This window comes from Rhinoraja longicauda, chromosome 10 (genome assembly GCF_053455715.1).
Source record: "Rhinoraja longicauda isolate Sanriku21f chromosome 10, sRhiLon1.1, whole genome shotgun sequence".
In the NCBI taxonomy this organism is placed as follows: Eukaryota; Metazoa; Chordata; class Chondrichthyes; order Rajiformes; family Arhynchobatidae; genus Rhinoraja; species Rhinoraja longicauda.
The window spans coordinates 26,976,414-26,998,491 of NC_135962.1; the positions used below are offsets into that span (position 1 = coordinate 26,976,414).

Consider the following 22,078-nt stretch of genomic DNA (forward strand, 5'->3'; position numbering starts at 1 on the left):
CTTTCAAAAATGGCTTACCATTCTTAAAGTCAATGTAGTGGTACAATTTTATTATTTTATCAATTTCCATTATTGTCTGTGTATATAGCCAATTCTATCACCTTAAATGCACTGAAGTAAAACAAGCTTGAAATACAAGCCAATGTTGTAGACAGTTGATACCAACCAACATTTGAAAGAAAGAGATTGTGAATGTATACAATTTCTTGCAAATTCAGTGTTTTATTTTAATGTTGGTATATTTAATATATTATGTATTATGCGCATTTTAACAAAGAAAATAAAGCTGCTCAAGACACATATTTGAATATTAAAGATGCAGAAAGTGCTTATAATACGAATTGAATTGGAAACCATACCATCCGGCAATGATCTATTGTGAAGCAGGCTAATAACTCTTATCAGACTGGAAATTATTGGAGCTAAACAACTTTGTGTACAAAAAGGTAGTGTTAGCGAATCAGAGTCATACAGCACAGAAACAGGGCCTTCAACCCAACTCATCCATGCCGACCAAGATGCTCCATCTAATCTAGTCCCACCTGCCCGTGTTCTTCCCAGATCCCTCTCAACCTTTTCTATTTGTACTTGTTAAATGTTGTTATGGTACCTGCCTCAACCACCTCCTTCCATAAACCCACCACCCTCAGCATGAGAAAGCTCCCCCTCAGGTTTCTATTAAATCTTTCTCCATTCACCTTCAATCTGTCCCCTGGTTCGTGATTTCCCATAAAAGACTGAGTAAAAGACTCTGTGCATCTACCCTATCTATTGCCCTCATAATTTTATACACTTCTATAAGATCACCCCTTGTGCTCCAAGGACTAAAGTCCTAGCTTTCCCAAATTCTCCTTGTAGCTCAGGCCCTCGTGTCCTGGCAACACACTCTGAAATCTTCTCTGTTCCCTTTTCATCTTAGTAACACCCTTCTGATACAGTTCTCCCACTGTCTTCCTGTCTCCTACTACATCCTATCTTTGTCCCGCCCCCTCCCCTGACATCAGTCTGAAGAAGGGTCTTGACCCGAAACGTCACCCATTCCTTCTCTCCTGAGATGCTGCCTGACCCGCTGAGTTACTCCAGCATTTTGTGTCTCCCTTCTGATAGCTGTGTGACCAAAACTGAACACAATACTCCACATGTGGCTTCACCACCTCTTTGCACTTCATCCTTTCACTACAGTTGCAGTAATGCACAATTCAATTGTGCATTAATACATTCACTTCAGTTTTTATAAAATATGAAATAATTAAAATATAAATTAAACCTACTGAGAAAAATTATCTCATCTGATTCTCGAAAGCGGACCCGTCTTTCTGATCTTGTTCTGTGAGAAACATATTCTTCATATCTTGTCATTTTGGACTTCTTCCTCAGTATCGATGTTGGCCATTTCAGTGTAACCACCTGCTGGTTTTAAAATGATCAACAATTGCAGTTTAGTTCAGAGATACAGCATAGAAAACAAGCCCTTCACCCCACCGAGACACCCGTTCAAACTAGCTCGATGTTATCCCACTTTCTCATCTACCCCCTTCACACTAGGACCAATTTACAGAGGTCGATTAAGTTACAAACCCACATGTCTTTGGGATGTGGGAGGAAACCAGAGAACCCAGTGGGAACCCACATGGTCACAGGTAGACCATGCAAACTCCACACAGGCAGCACCACAGTCAGGATCGAACCCGTGTCTCTGGCACTGAGAGGAAGCATCTCTCTCTGGATGTTTCCAGTAATAAGAGAGTCTCGAACCAGATGGTTCAGCCTCGGAATAAAAGGACGTACTGTCAGAATGGAGATGAGGAGGAATCTCTTTAGCCAGATGGTGGTGAATCTGAGGAATTCATTTCCACAGGCAGCTGTGGAGGCCAAGCCATTGAGTATTTTTAAAGCGGATATTGACAGGTTCTTGATTAATAAGGGTGTCAATGGTTAAGGGGAGAAGGCAGGAGAATGTTTTTGAGAAGGAAAGATAGATCACCAATAAATGAATGGTGGAGTAGACTTGATGGGCCAAATGCCCTAATTTTGATCTGACGACTTATGCAGCTCATGAATACTGGGTCCAAAATGGGATCAATGGCAGAATGCAAAAATAATTATTGATGGGTGTTTTTAAGATTGGAAGCCAGTGGTGTTCCACAAGCCACAGCACATGCTCACTTTGCTTTTTATAATATGTACTAATAAGTTAAACTGGAAATGTAAAGGACATGCAAAATACATTTGTTGATAAAACACAACTTGAGCCAATGCTTGAGGTTGGGACAAAGAGGTGACCTTTCAAATCCAGACGGATACAGATAGTCTGGTCTGTTCAGCAGAAAAATGACAGATGGAATTTAACCAAAAGCAGCATTTGGGGTCAATGCAGCAATGTACGGGAATGTACGGCAAGTGCACTCGATAGTCAAGTATTGAGTATCAGTGTACTCGAGTGCACATCTGCAGGTGTTTGAAGAAGGCAGGTCAATGAGGTTAGGAAGGTCTGTGAAATGCTTTCCTTTCTGAGGAAAGGCAAAAGACTACAAGATCAGTTGGCTCTGCTGCAACTCTGTACAATACGACTCGAGCTGCATCTTGAGTGCTGCCTCAGTTCTGATTTGCACATCACGAGAAAGATGTGATTGACTTGGAGAAGGTCCAGATCAAGGTTGTTGCCAGAACAGGAAATATTTGGATAGATTGGTGTTGTTTCTTTGGAACAGAGGAGGCTTCGGGAATACTTAATTAGCTTGTATAAGATTATGAGGGACCTAGAGACGGTAAACAGAAATGTTCCAATCCCTACATCAGAGATATCAAATAAACTGCAGCATAGATTCAAAGTGATTGATGGTGAGATTCAGGCTTAATAACAGGAATAGATTTTGATCTATATCATGGTGATATTTGACAGGTTTTGTACAGCTACACAGAGGGTTGTGAGTGCCTGCCAGAGATGGTGGTTGAGGCAGATACAACAGTGGCATTTTAAGAAGCTTTTGGATAGGTACATGGATATGCAGGGAATGGATGTGTATTATGTGCAGGTAGTTAAGAGATGGTCTTGGCATCATGTTCAGCACAAGCAGTGTGGGCCAAAGAGCCTGTGCTTGAGCTTTACTGTTCTAACTTCTATGTTTCTATGCTATCGCAGAAAATTCTGTTGGAATATCAAAAAATTATGGCAAACTAAATTCCTTTTGTCCATTCTCCTGATGAGAATTAAAGATGAAGCTATTAAGATCCAACATATTATCTGGAAAGATTAAAGGATCAATGTTTTCTCCGACTCGCTGCCAGATTGGTGTAAAAGTGGTTCAAGAGGTATTGGACGGGATTGAATTTTCATTAATGGACTTTCAATATAAACAGCAACTAACGGTATCTGTAGTTCATAATTAATCTTCCTTGATGGTTGTAGGAGCAAATGGAAAGGCCACGTGGAGATGGTGATCGAAGTAACGGACGATTTATTAAAACTGGTGCACACCAGGGGACCAGTCCAGGCTGATCTCCTGAGCACGACTTTGGTACAGCTTTTACATTCTCAGCTGACAAGATTACACAGAAACTTGATTAGCAGTAAAACTAGATTTTGATCACAGAATGGAGGTTACAGAAATACTTAGTTAGCTAACCAACTAGGTCTTGATTACAGAATAAAATGACTATCAACAAGTTATAGATCATAAAGCGATACAGTGTGGAAACAGGCCCTTTGGCTCAACTTGCCCCCACCTGCCAACATGTCCCAGCTATACTAGTCCCACCTGCCAGCATTTGGTCCATATCCCTCCAAACCTGTCCTATCCACGTACCTATGTAACTGCTTCTTGAATGTTGGGATAGTCCCTGCCTCAACTACCTCCTCCGGCAACTTGTTCCCGCCACCCACCACCGTTTGTGTGAGAAAGTTACCCCTCAGATTCCTAATAAATCTTTTCCCCTTCACATTAAACCTACTGTATGTCCTCTGTTCCTCGATTCACCTACTCTGGGCATGAGATTCTGCGCACTAACTTGGTTGACAATAGATCCAATTTTCTGCTAAAATGATGGGTGCATGCTATAACATGAAGTTCCTGAAACTTGGGTGTTGCCACTGCTGCATTCCATTCCTTTAGGCTTTGTCCACGGTTCCCTCTCACCACATCAGTATAATCCACACCCCTATTTAGTACTTATTAGCCTTCACTATTCTTTCTCCTATGACAACGGTAAATTCAAGGACAGGCATAGTCACCCCTGCTCCCCACACAATAAACAAGCACATGATAAGACATCATACCTCCTTTTTGGGGCTCACTTTTGCTGGCAACATATCTGTTTTATGCTTCTTGGCATCTAGAGGCGTTGCAAGTGTCTGCGGTAAAGCTTTCTATCGAGTAGCTGAAGAGCAGTAATGTGGTTGAGCAACACTCAGAATGGCGTGGTCTCAATGTATCTGCACAAAGTGGTACAATGCAGAACAATGTTGTTTCAAACAGAGTATATTGTGGGAAAATTAGACGCTGAAAATACTCAGGATTTGTATATATATAAATATATATCCAGCATGCTAAAAAGGGGTGGCATGGTGGCGCGGCAGTACACTTGCTGCCTCACTTTGTAATTTGTGCCTCCCACCTTGTCACAGAGGCCCGGGTTTGATCCTGACTATAAGTGTTGATTATACAGAGTTTGTACATTCTCCCTGTGACCACGTGGGTTTTCTTCAGGTGCTCCGGTTTCCCCCCCACCCTCCAAAGACGTACAGGTTTGTAGGCTAATTGGCTTTGTAAATTGTCCCTAGTGTGTGGGATAATATTAGTGTACGGGGTGATCGGTGGACGTCACGGACTCGGTGGGCCGAAGTGCTTGTTTCCACGCTGTATTTATATACTGAAGTGCACACAAATTCCAAATATGTTATGAATAACCTTTACAAAGTCAGAATAATTTGTTTTGACTTGTACCGTTAAACATTGTGAGTCCTTGCTATAAAATATATCCAACAACCATGGCCTTGGGCTATGAGCCAGGATATTCCCTGCCTTGTTGATACAGTCGCCACCATCTCCCAGCTTTCAATGAACTGGAACAAGTAACACTCAAATCCAACTTAACTGTTTTTTGCTGGACGTAAAACAAGTGTAGCTCTTATGTTTAGTTTATAAAGCAGAGGTTGACAAATGTTCTCAAGTGATGGAAAATATACCTCACCCCTGCATTCTGAAGACAGATGTAAACTGGAAACAATCATAGACCGTGTGAGTCCTGGCGGTTTGTCGTAGACAGGGCAGCGTGAGTCCCAGCGGTGGGTCAAGGACGTGCCGTCAAGAGAAGGAAGATGGGCCCGGCGTGGTGCTGGGGTGGGGGGGGGGGGGGAGGGGGGGGTTGAGGTGAGAGAACAAAGAGGGACCATCAGAACTATAAAGAATACTTTGGTAACTTTGTCAGTGCCCTATAGACAATAGACAATAGACAATAGACAATAGGTGCAGGAGTAGGCCATTCAGCCCTTCGAGCCAGCACCGCCATTCAATGCGATCATGGCTGACTTGGTGGCGACTCGTTGCATACTTGTGTATCGTATACAAAGCAAAGAATTTCATTGCACCTAGGTACATGTGACAATAAAGTATCATGCATTCATTCATTAAAAATTAAAAAACCTCTCATGATATAGACTTATACAGCCATAGAGCACAAAAAAGGCCCATTTGGCCCAACTTTTCTATTCTGATCAGAATTAGATTGGATTTAGAGATGCTCCATTTAGACTAGTCTCTTTTTTTGCCTGTGTTAGGTCCATATCCCTTTAAACTTTTCCTATCCATGCACCTTTCCAAGTATCTTATAAATGTTGTTATAGTACCTGCCACTATTACTTCCTCTGCCAGCTCATGTGAAAAAGTTACCCCTAAAATTCTTATTAAATCTTTCCCAGATATCCTCTAGGATTTGATTTATCTTCCCTGGGAAAAAAGATAGTGTGCATTAATGGCTTAAAAGGCTATGGACCTAATGTAAGCAAATGGGACTGTGCATTCACCTTACTTAATTTTATACACGTCTATAAGGTTACCCCTCACCCTCACAGAGTCACACCACATTATGTGTGGAAAATGTTGCCTCTCAGGTTCCTATCAAATCTTTCACCTCTCACCGTAAATCTATGTCCCCATCTTTGCATTAATTATAAATAATGCCTGCTGATTAATTTATAAAGGTAGACTTACCAAAGTATTAATTTTCTGAAGTGTATGTATTGTCTGTCAGCACTCAGGATTTCTGGAATCCCTGTGACATTTCTGCTCTTGCAATGATATCCTAGAAAATCCTCTTTAAATGACAACTGTAATACTACTGAGCTGCTGAGGTAGCTTCAAGGCTATTAACGTTAGGTTGCATCACATAACTGTACTATAAATCTGTTCTGAATCCAAACATATGCATACTTTTCTCCGCAAATCCAGTACCAGATTTTATAACGAATAATCTTTCCATAAATGGCCAGCAAATTATTTCTCAAACACGTTATGAAACAAGTTGGCTCTTTATCAATATTTTTTTGCTTGCTTCTACATTGAATATTTTTGTTATTATTTTATATTTACTGGGGTTTTCCTGGGTTTGAGGGTCATTTTGCACGCTTGCTTGGTAAGTGGACCTGGCATTCTGGGCTAGTTGAAACCAAGAAGGGTCCTGACCAGAAAAGTCGCCTATTTATCTTCTCACGAGATGCTGCCTAACCCGCAAAGCTACTCCAGCACTCTCTGTCTTCTCCGATAACTACAGCATTAAAACTGCAGAAGAGCCTTGGAAGACACAGTCCTAAAGGGGGCAACTGTTTTAAAGTCATGTCAACCAAAGGACATAGATTTAAGGTGAAAGGGCAAGATTTTCCCCGAGGGGCGACTTTTTCACAGAGGATTGTGGGTACATAGAATGAGACCAAAAATAATTTCAAAAGCTCATAGCTGGCACTGAGCTAATTTTCTACTGGCAGCCGTGACCCCCCCCCCCCTCCCCCTCCCCCCCCCCCCCCCTCCCCCTCTCTCCTGTATCCCTCAAAGACATGGAGTACCTATATCAGCACCTTAGGGCACTGACAAAGTCCTCCAAATCCACTGACGGACCAAGTTAACTCATTTTTCTTCCAAGTCAACATCCCCAGTGTCAAGTCCAGTCTGAAGAAGTGTTCCAGCACTTACTCAGACCCAGACCTTACTCCAGCACTTTGTGTCCCCAACATCAAGGCTCGAAGTACACAGCCAGAAACGACGTGGAGGGCCACTTTGTTCCAAAGCCCAACACCAGGCTCCCAACATAGACACGTTACTCCATGTTCACTCCAGGCAAGAGGTTAAGTGAGAAGAGGAAACACAGAGGTTGATTCCAAGACTTTGTGCCTCATATTGCCAACTCCTGCCTCATTGTCTCTTGGGACCAAGGAAGGATAAACTTCCGATCTTCGAAAAGGAACAGAGGTGTTGGGGGGAAGTAGTATGAATGAGGGGACTATCAAAAGACCAAGGTGGAATGGAATGGAATACCTTATTGTCACATGTGACTTGGCACAGTGAAAGTGAAGGAGACAGGAAGAGTTTGAGGGGAGACATGATAGAGGTCATAGATGTATACAGCACAGAAACAGGCCCTTTAGCCTTCTGGGTCCTTACCTGAAACGTCACCTATCCATGTTCTCCAGAGATACTGCCTGACACGCTCCAGTTACTCCAGCACTTTGTGTCCTTCTGTCCCTCTCAATCCATGTTCACTCACACCCTACTGGGAGAAATTCCAAAACAGCATCAGGCATAAGAATATCAACTCTTGCTGAATGATGGCAATGATCAGGAAATCCAGGATAGAGCATTTCACAGGTGGGTCCATTGGGTCTATTCATGGCCTTCAAGATGACTCAAAGCCTGCTGATCCTTCAGGCAGATGGCAATTAAAGTACTGGTTCAAAATCCCAGTGGCCTCCCACACTCTCAAATACATCAATCAGCATTCAACATCTAACTGTTTTGAGAGCAGTTTAGGAAACATTGTAACTGACCTATTTAATAGGTTCAAATATAATTTTAGAAAATGTCACTGTTATATCAGATTCTGAAACTATGCAGTTATAAACCCATTTCAGATTATAAAACTGCAGTCATAAACCCATTTGAGATTATAAAACTTTGCATTTATGAGCCCATTTCAGATTATAAAACTCTGCAGTTACAAATCCATTACAGATTCTAAAACTTTGGAATTATAAACCCATTTCAGATTCTGAAACTTTGCCCATTTGCCCACTAAGCCCATGTTAGATTTTGAAATGTTGCAGTTACAAATCCATATCTCAGGAAAAATATCTTACTTAACAGATATATACAATATATATAGTGAAGTTATTGTGGAGCTCTATCACAGGGTATAAACAACAGAAGCAAGGCCAGTTTTACATGCAAGGAGGGCACAGTGTTTACAGAGTACTTTGAGAATTGTTCCTACCCTGGGTTAGCCCAGCCTGGTCAGAGATCACTTCTTCACTGCGATTGCAGCTATCTTTTACACAGGCCTGGATAGGAATCAATGCAATGGCTATAGATGGGCAGGCAACTGCTACTGCCTAGAGCTGAGAAGCATCTGATGATGACGCATTTAACAAGGAAAGTCCTAGCTACAGTTCAATTTCCCATTTTGCACGCTGGCTGCAACAGTCCCTGCTTTGTTGCAACCATTTCACATGTGAAATAAAGAAATAATGTAGCCAGAACATTAGCAAGCAACTGCTGACATTACTTTCTTTGGGTGCTCAGTTATATTTCATTTGGAGAAGATTCATACCAAATTTTTCAATCCTTCATTGCTGTAGGATTTGTGCCAAAATCTTGGAGAACAAAGTAATTACAGCCCAGTTAGTTTAAATTTAGGTTAAGATAGTGAATCTGTGGAATTCATTGCCACAGACAGCGGTGGAGGCCAAGTCATTGGGTATTTTTAAAGCGGAGGTTGACAGCTTCTTGATTAGTAAGGGTGTCAAAGGTTATGGGGAGAAGGCAGGTGAATGGGGTTGAGAGGGAACCATAGATTAATTTTTTTTTAGAGATACAGCGCAGAAACAGGCCCTTCGGCCCACCGGGTCCGTGCCGCCCAGCGATCCCCACACACTAACACTATCCTACACCCACTAGGGACAATTTTTACATTTGCCCAGCCAATTAACCTACATACCTGTACGTCTTTGGAGTGTGGGAGGAAACCGAAGATCTCGGAGAAAACCCACGCAGGTCACGGGGAGAACGTACAAACTCCGTACAAACGGCGGCCATAGTCAGGATCGAACCTGAGTCTCCGGCGCTGCATTCGCTGTAAGGCAGCAACTCTACCGCTGCGCCACCGTGCCGCCCTTATGATCATTCATGATCAAATGGCGGAATAGACTCAGTGGGCTGAATTACCTAATTTTGCTTCTATGACTTAAGAAAATGAGACGTCACCTACCCATGTTCTCCAGACATGCTTTTTATATCTCTCGCTTCCTTGTCCCCTGACTCTCAGTCTGAAGAAGGGTCTCGACCCTATTCCTTTTCTCCAGAGAAGCTGCCTGACCCACTGAGTTATTCCAGCACTTTGTGTCCTTCCATGCTTCCATGATATCCCCTTTGACGATCACATTTCCCTTTTCACCCCTGACTGAAAGATGGTAAAGTCTAGAAAGCATTATCACATGTGTGGAGATTGGACTTCGAGAGCAGGGACCTGCAGGCCTGGTGTTGGAAGGTAGTATTAGTACTGGTATTAGTTCATTATTATCACGTGTGCCAAATGACAGTGAGAAGCTTTGTTTTTCATACCATCCAGGCAGGTCATAAAATACATGAGTACATCAGGTAGTGTAAAACTGAAAATAAACAAAGAGCAGAACGTAAAAGCAGGGAAAATGCAGTTACAAAAGAAAAGTGCAAGTGCTGCAGTGAGGTAGATGGTAAGATTGGGTAGATCTGTTTTGTAATTGGCATAGTCCTGATGGGCTGAATGGCAATCGCCTGTGCTATAAATTTTATATAAATCAATGATTCAAATTGGTCCAGGCCAATTAGCAAAAACATGATAAATAAGTAAATACAACGCCTAGTGTTTCCTATTTAACCCTGTGGCAGAATATCTGATGTCTCAATGATGATTAGATTACGTTTATTGCACATTAGATGAATTATTTAGATGTAGAGGGTGTTTGGAAATGGTACTGTGTAGCTGGTGTTTGTGGTTATCACGATAATCATAATAATTATAATCATAATCATAATCATACTTTATTAGCCAAGTATGTTTTGCAACATATGAGGAATTTCATTTGCCATACAGTCATACCAATAAAAAGCAACAGAACACACAAAATCCATTTTAACATGAACATCCACCACAGTGACTTCTCCGCATTCCTCACTGTGAAGGAAGGCGAAAAAAAGTTCAATCTCTCCCTTCTTTGTCCTCCAGCGGTCGGGGGCCTCTAACCTTCCGTTGACGGGATGATCTTACTCCTGTAGCCGATGGCAGGCCTTCCTCGTCAGGGCGATCAAGCTCCTGCATCGGGGGGGAATCTCAGCTCCCCCACCCTGGGCGATCGGACGCAGGGTCGGGGCTAGTCGAACGTTGTGCGGCTTTTGGAACTTCCCGATGTCGGTCTCAACCCGAGACTGATAGCTCCTTGATGTTAAAGTCCGCAGGCGGAGCGTCAATCCCAGGCAAGGGATCGTACACTCTGATGGTAAGTCCACGCCCCACGGTGAGGCTCAAAGTCAGTCTCGAGCAAGGCCTCCAGCTCCATGATGTTAGGCCGCATAGCGACCGGAGATACGATCCGGAAAACTCTGGACTCATTCTGGAGAACATGGATAGGTGACGTTTCAGGTCAGGACCCTTCACACAGGAGGTGGGATTAATTGAAGAAGAGTGTAATATAAAGCATTTTGGCAGGACTTATAAGGAAAGACTGCATGATATATTTTGTAATGGGTGTTAAAACATGCCTGTGACTTTAAGCCTAAGTACAGAATCACACCACTATCCGCTCTCTGGTGATGGCAGTTGTCTGTAGAAGCTTGCTGAATGCGCTTGGGCACACCCTTAGAATAAACAGCTGAGCTCTTAACTCTGTTCACAGCCTCACCCACAACGTCAGACAAAGAACGTGGTGATGTGGCACAAGTCTATGGAAGGTGTGTGTGGTATGTGGGAATGAGTAAACCTGAGAGGTGTGCAAAGAGGAGCTGTGTACAATGGTTGCCCGAATGCAATCTGCAGTCACTGGGAGACCTGGAGTGTGCATTGAATGGGCGGCACAGTATTGCTGCCTTACAGTGCCAGAGACCTGGGTTTGATCCAGACTATGGATGCTGTCTGTACAGAGTTCATACGTTCTCCTTGTGATCCCGTGGGTTTTCCCCGGGTGCTGTGGTTTCCTCCCACACTCCAAAGACGTGCAGATTTGTAGGTTAATTGGCTTCTGTAAATTGTTCCCAGGGTGTAGCTTAGAACCAGTGTGTGGGTGGTCCAAGGTCAATAGACAATAGACAATAGACAATAGGTGCAGGAGTAGGCCATTCAGCCCTTCGAGCCAGCACCGCCATTCAATGCGATCATGGCTGATCACTCTCAATCAGTACCCCGTTCCTGCCTTCTCCCCATAACCCCTCACTCCGCTATCCTTAAGAGCTCTATCCAGCTCTCTCTTGAAAGCATCCAACGAACTGGCCTCCACTGCCTTCTGAGGCAGAGAATTCCACACCTTCACCACTCTCTGACTGAAAAAGTTCCTCCTCATCTCCGTTCTAAATGGCCTACCCTTTATTCTTAAACTGTGGCCCCTTGTTCTGGACTCCCCCAACATTGGGAACATGTTTCCTGCCTCTAATGTGTCCAATCCCCTAATTATCTTATATGTTTCAATAAGATCCCCCCTCATCCTTCTAAATTCCAGTGTATACAAGCCTAATTGCTCCAGCCTTTCAACATACGACAGTCCCGCCATTCCGGGAATTAACCTAGTGAACCTACGCTGCACGCCCTCAATAGCAATAATATCCTTCCTCAAATTTGGAGACCAAAACTGCACACAGTACTCCAGGTGCGGTCTCACCAGGGCCCGGTACAACTGTAGAAGGACCTCTTTGCTCCTATACTCAACTCCTCTTGTTACGAAGGCCAACATTCCATTGGCTTTCTTCACTGCCTGCTGTACCTGCATGCTTCCTTTCAGTGACTGATGCACTAGGACACCCAGATCTCGTTGAACATCCCCTCTTCCTAACTTGACACCATTCAGATAATAATCTGCCTTTCTATTCTTACTTCCAAAGTGAATAACCTCACACTTATCTACATTAAACTGCATCTGCCATGTATCCGCCCACTCACACAACCTGCCCAAGTCACCCTGCAGCCTTATTGCATCTTCCTCACAATTCACACTACCCCCCAGCTTAGTATCATCTGCAAATTTGCTAATGGTACTTTTAATCCCTTCATCTAAGTCATTAATGTATATCGTAAATAGCTGGGGTCCCAGCACCGAACCTTGCGGTACCCCACTGGTCACTGCCTGCCATTCCGAAAGGGACCCATTTATCCCCACTCTTTGCTTTCTGTCTGTCAACCAATTTTCTATCCATGTCAGTACCCTACCCCCAATACCATGTACTCTAATTTTGCCCACTAATCTCCTATGTGGGACCTTGTCGAAGGCTTTCTGAAAGTCGAGGTACACCACATCCACTGACTCTCCCCTGGCAATTTTCCTAGTCACATCCTCAAAAAATTCCAGTAGATTTGTCAAGCATGATTTCCCCTTCGTAAATCCATGCTGACTCGGAATGATCCTGTTACTGCTATCCAAATGCTCAGCAATTTTGTCTTTTATAATTGACTCCAGCATCTTCCCCACCACTGATGTCAGACTAACTGGTCTATAATTACCCGTTTTCTCTCTCCCTCCTTTCTTAAGTGTGGAATCGGTGGGCTGAAGGACCTGTTTCCACGCTGTATCTCTAAACCAAACTAAATTAAATGAAGGATCTCATCAAAGTTCTATCACACCAACAGTATTACAGATGTGACAGGAGTCCATGGTAATGAAGCAATTGGGAAATTATCAGGGAAAGACCAACTAGTGCAAATATACTTTTTATTGCAAAAGACCTTCTAGTACAAATATACTTTGGTTGCATCAACCCAGCATCTTGCAAGCAGGTTGATGTTCAGTTCAATGAAATTGGTGCAATTTTATGGAACCATTTTAAGGCAGTGCCTTCAGAAACTGCTGGAAGTTACAAATTTTGGTTTCCTCTCAGATTTTCTCCATGACAGCAGATGCTAACTCCAGGCCAAAAATAAATATACAGGCTCCAGTCTGACCCTGCTAAAGTGGATATTATTTAAGTCGTGGATATGATTTATGTCAGTCAGAATCTTTTTCCCAGGATGGAAAAATCAAATACTAGAGAGCATAGCTTTAAGGTGAGAGGGGGAAAGTTTCAAGGAGATGTGCGGGGTAAGTTTTTGTTTACACAGAGGGTGGTGAGTGCCTGAAACATGCTGCCTGGGATGGTGGTTCAAACATATTACAGTGGCATTTAATGACTTTGGATAGGCATGTGGATAAGCAGGAATTGGAGGGATATTGGTTATGTGCAGGTAGATAAGTGATGGAACTCAAAGTGCTAGAGTAACTCAACAGGCCAGGCAACATCTCTGGCGAACATGGATAGGTGACGTTCCAGGTCAGGACTCTTCATCATCTATCTATATTCTCCAGAGCTGTTGCCTGACCCGCTGAGTTACTTCAGCGCTTTGTGTTCTTTTATGTATTAATCAGGATGTGCAGTTCTTTATTACCACTTCTAGATAAGTGATGGTCTTGGCATCATATGTTCATAAGTCATAGGAGTGAAATTAGGCTATTCGGCACATTGACTACTCCGCCATTCAATAATGGCTGATCTATCTTTCCCTCTCAACTCCATTCTCCTGCCTTCTCCCCTTAACCATAACTCATGTTCGGCACAAACATTGTGGTTCGAAGGGCCTGTTCTTGCACTGTGCTCTTCTATGTTCCACATTTGAACATAGTGATGGAACATCATCTAGAAAACAACGAGCTTAAAGTGTAACAGATTGTAATGTTAGATTGAAACTTCAATGAACAGACTTTGAAATTGGGACAAGAACCATTTTTTTAAAATCCTGTAGGTATCACACAATCCAGCCTATTAACACAGTTGTCTAATCAGTTAAGTACTTTGCATGAGAATGGTTTATCTACTTTTTCTTGTCTACATTTTACACGCAATCCATTTTAATATCATAGCTCATGGTCATTCTTTGATCAACAGACACCCTGAATTTCTCTGACATTTCCTTATTTTAAAGCCGGCACGGTTTAATGTGATATTGCAATATAAATTATTTAGAAACTGAGAAGCATTCTTTCCTGTACTTGACCTTTGGTATTTTTAATCAAACTAACACAGACTGCACTCGATAATATACGATGCACTTTTAACTAGAGGTAAAACAATTTGACTGTTGTTTCAGGAATAGAGAACGCACATAATTAAGCAATAAAAAGCAACCTTGATTTAATGCCTTTACCTTTTCCTTTTGTTCTGTAGCTTTACTCCTTCAAGTTCCCCTCTTCAGACTAGCATGCATAACTTCCTAATACAGATCTGCAGAAATTTGCATTCCTCGCGATTGTCAGTTATAAATTCATCATCACAAGGAATGCAAATTTGTGCAAAACCAACAAGATCGCATCACCACATAAAGGTCAATATGGGAATGGGAAGGGGAGCAGCCAGTTATATTATGGTTAATGTAAAGAAATGGTTAGCAACTGGGAGACCCAGTAGGTCTTGGCAGACTGAACGCAAATGTGTCATTTGCATGATTTTACTAAGCTCTTCTATAATTTTGCTTCCTGGCAACATGTATTAGCGAAACATTTATCTTGATTGTCAACTTTCTTTAAAATTTATATCCTCCATTCATGTCCACAGAAACGTTAGACTTTAGAGGCACTGTGGGGAAACAGGCCCTTCTGCCCACCGAGTCCATGCTGACTAGCGATCACCACTAGCAAGATCTTACACACTAGGGACAGTTTACAATTTACAGAAGCCAATTTACCTGCAAATCTGCACGTCTTTGGAGTGTGGGAGGAAACCGGAGCACCCAAAGGAAACTACTTGGTCACAGGGAGAACGTACAAACTCCATACAGACAGCACTCGATGTCAGGATCGAACCCGGGTATCTGGTGCTGTAAGGCAGCAACTCTACCCCTGTGCCACCCCATAATATAATTTTAAATTGAGAGTGGATGGAAAGATGGACGCAAAGATAGACACAAAATGCTGGAGTAACTCAGCAGAACAAGCAGCAACTCTGGAGAGAAGGAATGGGTGACGTTTCGGGTCGAGAGCCTTCTTCAGACTGAAACGTCAACCATTCCTTCTCTCCAAAGATGCTGCCTGTCCAGCTGAGTTACTCCAGCAGTTTGTGTCTATGATTTAAACCAGCATCTGCAGTTCTTTCCTACACAAGATGGACACAAATATGTACACTGACAATGAAATAAATTTCACATTTTGCAGATAGGATAGGATATTCAATATCAAAGTCATTAAGTCTTCTGTGTTAACTGATTGATTGTGGCTGCATTAAAGATGAGTAAGGTGTGACCAGCTGAAATTTTAGCTAGGTGGAATCAAATGTCTAAGAAAGTCCATGAGTCTAATTATTTTTAAAGCAGTCAGACTTTGGTAGGTAAGTCCAACAATAGCTCACTATTTAGACGGAGGTTGACAATTAGCCCGCACTTGTGAGCTCTCAACAGAATATTTCTACAGCAGTAGACCATTATGGAAAAGTGAGCAAAGCAGGAATTCCACAGCACAGTCATTGTTGCTGAAGATATTGTAATCTATTACCAATTGAGTGGTAGAGTGTAATTTGTTATCAAGAGAGTGGTAAAGAAAGCATATGGTATGCTTGCCTCCATAGGTCGAGGCATTGAGTAGAAGAGTCAGGATGTCATGATGCGGCATGAGAGAATTTTGGTTAGTCGCAATTGGAATATTGTGTTCCCTTTAATTCAGGGCAGCACCATGGCGCAGCGGTAGAGTTGCTGCCTTCCAACATCAGAGACCCGGGATTGATCCTGACAACGGGTGCTGTCTGTACGGAGTTTGTACGTTCTCCCTGTGACTGTGTGGGGTTTCTCCGGGTGCTCCGGATTCCTCTCACACTCCAAAGATGTACAGGTTTGTAAGTCAATTGGCTTTGGTAAAATCGTAAAATTGTCCCTAGTGTGTAGGATAGCGTTAGTGTACAGGGTGATTGTTGGTCGGCGCGGACACGGTTGGCCGAAGGGTCTGTTTCTACGCTGTATGTCTAAAGTCAGGTTCTGGTCACCCCATTACAGGAAGGACATGGAGACTTTGGAAAGGGCGCACAGGAGGTATACCAGAATGTTTAGTTTAGTTTATTATTGTCACGTGTACCAAGGTACAGTGAAAAGCTTTTTTGTTGCATGCTATCCAGTCAGCAAATAGACTATACAAGATTACAATCAAGCCATCCACAGTATACAGATACAGGATAAAGGGAAGAACATTTAGTGCAAGAAAAAGTCCAGTAAAATCAGATTAAAGAAAGTTCAAAGGTCTCCAATGAGGTAGATGGAAGGTCAGGACCAATCTCTAATTGGTGATAGTTGCCTGGATTAGGGGGCATTAGCTACAGGGAAAGGTTGGACAGATTTGGATTATTTTCTCTGGAACGATGGAGATTGAAGGGAGACCTGATAGAAGTATATAAAATGATGAGAGGCAAAGATGTGGTAAACTGTCAGAATCTTTTCCCCAGGATGGAGAAATCAAATACTCAAATACTAGAGGGCGTAGCTTTAAGGTGAGAGGGGCAATGTTTAAAGGAGATATGCGGGACAAGTTTTTTTTGGCACAGAGGGTGGTGAGTGCTGCCAGGGTTGGAGGTGGAGGCAGATTTAATAGTGCCATTTAAGTGGCTTTTGGATAGGTGCATGGATATGCAGGGAATGGAGGGATATGGAATGGCATTATGCTCGGCACAGACATTGTGGGCTGAAGGATCTGTTCTTGTGCTGTACTGCTCTATGTCAATGTATATATTTATGAGTAGATAATTAGATGGGTATCGACATACAGGATTTATTATTAAATTAGGTCCTGCTTACATGATCATGGAGGGATTTAAGGTGACGATTGGAATACTATTCTCAAACAGAGGGATCCGATGGAAGTTTGTAACAACGTAGGCTTTTTGTAAGTGAAGATTAGCTGTGATAAGACAGATGAGATAGAGACACAAAAAACCTGCAGATGCTGGAATCTTAAGCTAAGCACAATGTGCTGGAGGAACTCAACAGGTCAGGCGGCATCTGGAGAGGGAATGGGCAGATGGCGTTTCAGGTCAGGACCTTTCCTCAGATGGCTTGATCATTTGAGATAGAGGTTGTGAAGGGTAAAGTTCAGGTTAGGGGAGAGAGCATAGATACAATCAGGTTGGGGCTGCACAGTGGCATAATGGTCGAGTTACTGCCTTACAGCGCCAGAGACCACGGTTCGACCCTGACTGGGTGCTGTCAGTATGTAGTTTGTATGTTTTCCCCGTGACTGTGTGGGTTTTCTCCGGGTGCTCCAGTTTCCTCCCATATTCCAAAGACATGCATGTTTGTAGATTGTCCCTAGTGTGTAGGATAGAACTAGTGAACGGGTTGATCGCTTGTCAGAACGGAGACTATGAGCCGAGTTCAGGTCTCTAAACTAAACTAAACTAAACTAAGGTCTTAAAATAAACCTATGCACTGTTATATCACAGTTAATGGTTTGACATTGGGGTAATCAGTAATTATTTTGAGTTTAATTTAGAGATACAGTGTGGAAGCAGGCTCTTTGGCCCACTGAATCGTGTCCGTACATTAGCTCTATCATCCACACTGGGGACAATTTACAATTTTTACTGAAGCCAAATTAACTTATAAACCCGTATGTCTTTGAAGTGTGGGAGGAAACTGGAGCACCCGGGGAAAACCCTTGCAGACACGGAGAGAACGTACAGATAACACCCATAGTCAGGATCAAAGCCGGTCTCTGGCACTGTAGGGCAGCAACTCTACCGTTGTGCCACCCCTACTTATGCTGCTAGACTTTCATTACCCTGTGAACAAAACATAATTCTGAACATAATTGTACTTGTTAAGATGAAATTGATATTTTATTCATTTAAACTTTGATTATCGTCTTTATCACCGTATTAAACTTAATCCACGTACAGGCATCCACCATAACGTTTAAAACAATGGCATTATGTTTACAGCAACTTACAAGAAGCCACAACAGAATGAGATTCTTCCTGGTTTCACACTGGTCGTGGAAATGTACACATGTAAACTGCCCTTAAATTAACATCAACATGTTGTGTTTCTTGCAAGCTCTCAATGCAGAAACTGCAGTCCCATCAATCTACCAAATGCTTGTATAAACACTTCCTCTTCTAGGGTCTACAATATATGGATGGTTGACTAATTGTTATCTTTAGGCCAGGAATAGCCAAACCAGATTAACTGATACATGTCGGACTGAGTCTTGATAAAAGATATCTCCTTAATTCCGTTAACAACCAAGATAAACTCTACAGGTTTAAAGCAGCAAGCATGATGTTTTCTTAGTCCTACCTGTTGCTCATAATACACGACTTGATCAGATTATTTCCCCCGCCAAGTTGGGGCCAGGATCGAAGAGTTTACACTCGGCTTCTAACTTCCCTCTTCATCGACAGCAATTACAAAATACTATTAAACCAAGACGTCATTAAACGTCGTTCTCAGCTGATAGGAAAAATAGATGCCACAGATTGGCATTGTGCCACTTCAGATAAACACTTAAGGTTGAGCTAAAACTGGCAGTAAAGGCCTCTGCACTTCATAAATAATGTTGCAATCTTTGCTGTTTGCAATTCAGTTTGAGTGTTACAGTTGAGGCATTTAAAAAATATATAAAGGCTGAATATACACGTTTTACTGCTCTTAAATAAGAGCTAAACTTATGAACTGAATGGAGAATATATTTACGGAAATGCAGTCTTGGTTTATGTATTTTCCAAACTGTTAAAAAACGCAGAGTTGTGGATGCAGCTCAGTCCATCACACAGACTGGACTTCCCACCATTGATTCCAATTGCAATTCTCACTGCCTCGGTAAAGCAGCCAACATAATCAAAGACTTGTTCCACCCCCAGTCATTCCTTCTTTTCCCTGCTCACGTCCGGCAGGAGGTACTGCAGCTTGAGAGCTGCACCACCAGACTCATAGACAGCTTCTTCCCCTTTGTTATCAGGCTTCTTCCATAAGCCATGGTACCATCTGATTCACCTCTACCTCAAAGAGGACATAAACATAACACAAAAAGTAAGGAAATTTGTGTTTGGTAGATTATTTCTTTGTTGTAACAATGCTTCTTGGCAATAAATCTTATACCGTTGAAGGGGAAGAAGCCTGTTTATTTCACTTTTAAATGGTGCCACATTTGTAAGGAACATGCATTTGTGGGATGAGCAGCAGAGCTGAGTATATGGGTTGCGCCCATGAAAAATTTGCCAAATCTTCTCTGCCAATGCCAAACAGCTTATTCTGCTGTTGCTATTGACTCTTGTTTTGAGCTTCTGGTACCCCCAGGTGCTGACAAGAATGGGATGCCATCCCACAACAGTGTGTGACCAGGCTGGTGACCAGCATGAGGAGGAGGTGCCAGGCTGTTATGGCTGTGTATGGTTCTTCCACACGCTACTGTGGCTCCTGTTTATTAAATGAATAAATTGTTAAATTGCCAATATGTCTTGTTTCTTCAGACTTCAATCATCCAATCCACCAAACAACACCGAACAAGAGTCAATGGCAGAATAAGCTGTTTGGCATTGGCAGAGATTTGGCAAATTTTTCATGGGCGCAACCTTACAAATGTGGCACCATTTAAAAGGGAAATAAACAGGCTTTCCAACGGTATAAGATTTATTGCCAAGAAGCATTGTTACAACAAAGAAATAATCTACCAAACACAAATTTCCTTACTTTTTGTGCTATGTTTAGTTTAGTTCAGTCTGAAGAAGGGTCTCGACCCGAAACGTCACCCATTCCTTCTCTCCTGAGATGCTGCCTGACCTGCTGAGTTACTCCAGCATTTTGTGAATAAATACCTTCGATTTGTACCAGCATCTGCAGTTGTTTTCTTACACATATTTTAGTTTAGTTTATTGTCATGTGTACCAAGGTACAGTGAAAAGCTTTCTTGTTGCGTGCTTTCCAGTCAGCAGAAAGATTATACATGATTGCAATCGAGCCCTCCACAGTGTACAGATACAGGATAAAGGGAATAAATTGGACATTGGCTCAGGAACTGAGATGCGACAATGCTGAGAATTATATTCTTTCTCTTGTACTTGAGTTTGAACTGACTGTATCTATGTATGGAGTGTATGAGTTGGAAACATAGAAACAGAAAAATAGGTGCAGGAGTAGGCCATTCGGCCCTTCGAGCCAGCACCGCTACTCAATATGATCATGGCCGATCATCTAAAATCAGTACCCCATTCCTGCTTTTTCCCCGTATCCCTTGATTCTTTTAGCCCTTAGAGATAAATCTAACTCTCTTGAAAGTGTTTGTTGTTTGGATAGCATACAAAACAAAGCTTACAGCTCTTCAGATTTAGGTTTACTATTGTCATAAGTGACAATAATAAACTTAAACCTAAACTTTAATCTAATGAGCTGTAAGCAATCCAAGCAAAATACTAAATTCATCATTACTGTATACTGAAGTTTGTACTCCACAGTTTGAATTGTAATTGAAACGTAAAAGATAGAACGGTGCAGCATAAGAAAAGTGTGCCTTCGGCCCACAATGTCTGTGCTGAACATGATGCCAACGCCAACTCTTAACTACCTGCATCCCTCCATGCGCTGCATATCCATATGCCTCTCCAAAAATATTTTAAATGCCACTATCATATCTGCCTCAACCACTGGCAACATGTTCTAGGCACTCAATACCCTCCGTATAATAATCTTGTCCCGTACATCTCCTTTAAACTTTGCCCCTCTCACCTTAAAGCTATGCCCTCTAGAATTTGATTTAATTCCTAATGCAAGTCACACAGATGGGGGTCTGTAAAACAGAATAAGCCAGACCAATCTGCCAGAATGTGAGGACTGGGAGATTTTAAATTCCAATCTACAGCCACCTCAGCACCGGTGTCCCACACAAAAGTGGTGGGAGGTTGCTTTGGAAGGAGGCCAGGGCAATGCCAAGATGGAAGGGCCTGGAAATGACAAGGCACAGAATGGGCAGAGTTCTGTAGAAACAAGGAACTGTAGATGCTGGTTTACAAAACAAAGTACCATGTCAAAGTGTCCTTTAAATGAGAGTGGAAGAGGAATGGAATGATTTGATGTCAATGCATTTAAATAGGTTTTATTTATAAATGAAAAATAGAATATTTCAAAGTGATTTAATTTACCTATTACATTCATTTTTAATGGCTCCATTAAAGTTTTTCCTTAAAGACTTCAGTCTTTCTTAACAGCTTGGAGACGTAATTAAATTTGAATCTTGTACTCTAACCATATATAATGTTCCTGATTTCCCAAGGTGCCATGATACAACTCAGGCAGTTACACTGATGGGATTTTTGTTTGAGCTTCTGGTACTTTTTGCCCAGACTCATTCCTTTAAATTCGTTTGAAATGCAAGTTGATAAATTTCATAAGTTGTTCCGAGTTAAATTTCAGATGGGGCATATCCTCAAAATAAAGGCTGAATATATGTAAGAAAAGAAATCAGTTTGATAAGAGATTGCCAACCAAAAAATAGGAATCGGATTGGCCTTATAGCTTAGTTCAGTTTAGTTTAGTTTATCATTTTCACGTGTACCGAGGTACAGTGACAAGCTTTTTGTTGAGTGCTATCCAGTCAAAGAAAAGACTATACATGATTACAATCAGGTCGTCCACAGAT

The 22,078-nt window shown here is 42.2% G+C and overlaps 1 long non-coding RNA gene across 2 annotated transcripts; it reads right to left on the minus strand.

The window, feature by feature from the left end:
- Positions 1-4,325: 4,325 nt before the first annotated feature.
- On the minus strand, positions 4,326-18,823 carry LOC144597634 (uncharacterized). Of its 2 annotated transcripts, none has more exons than XR_013547776.1 (3): positions 18,745-18,823; positions 7,653-7,758; positions 4,326-4,432 (listed from the first exon to the last, which is right to left on the minus strand). It is a non-coding gene; the product is annotated as an uncharacterized LOC144597634 (long non-coding RNA). The 2 variants fall into 2 exon arrangements; XR_013547777.1 differs by lacking the exon at positions 4,326-4,432 and adding an exon at positions 5,217-5,334.
- Positions 18,824-22,078: the final 3,255 nt, after the last annotated feature.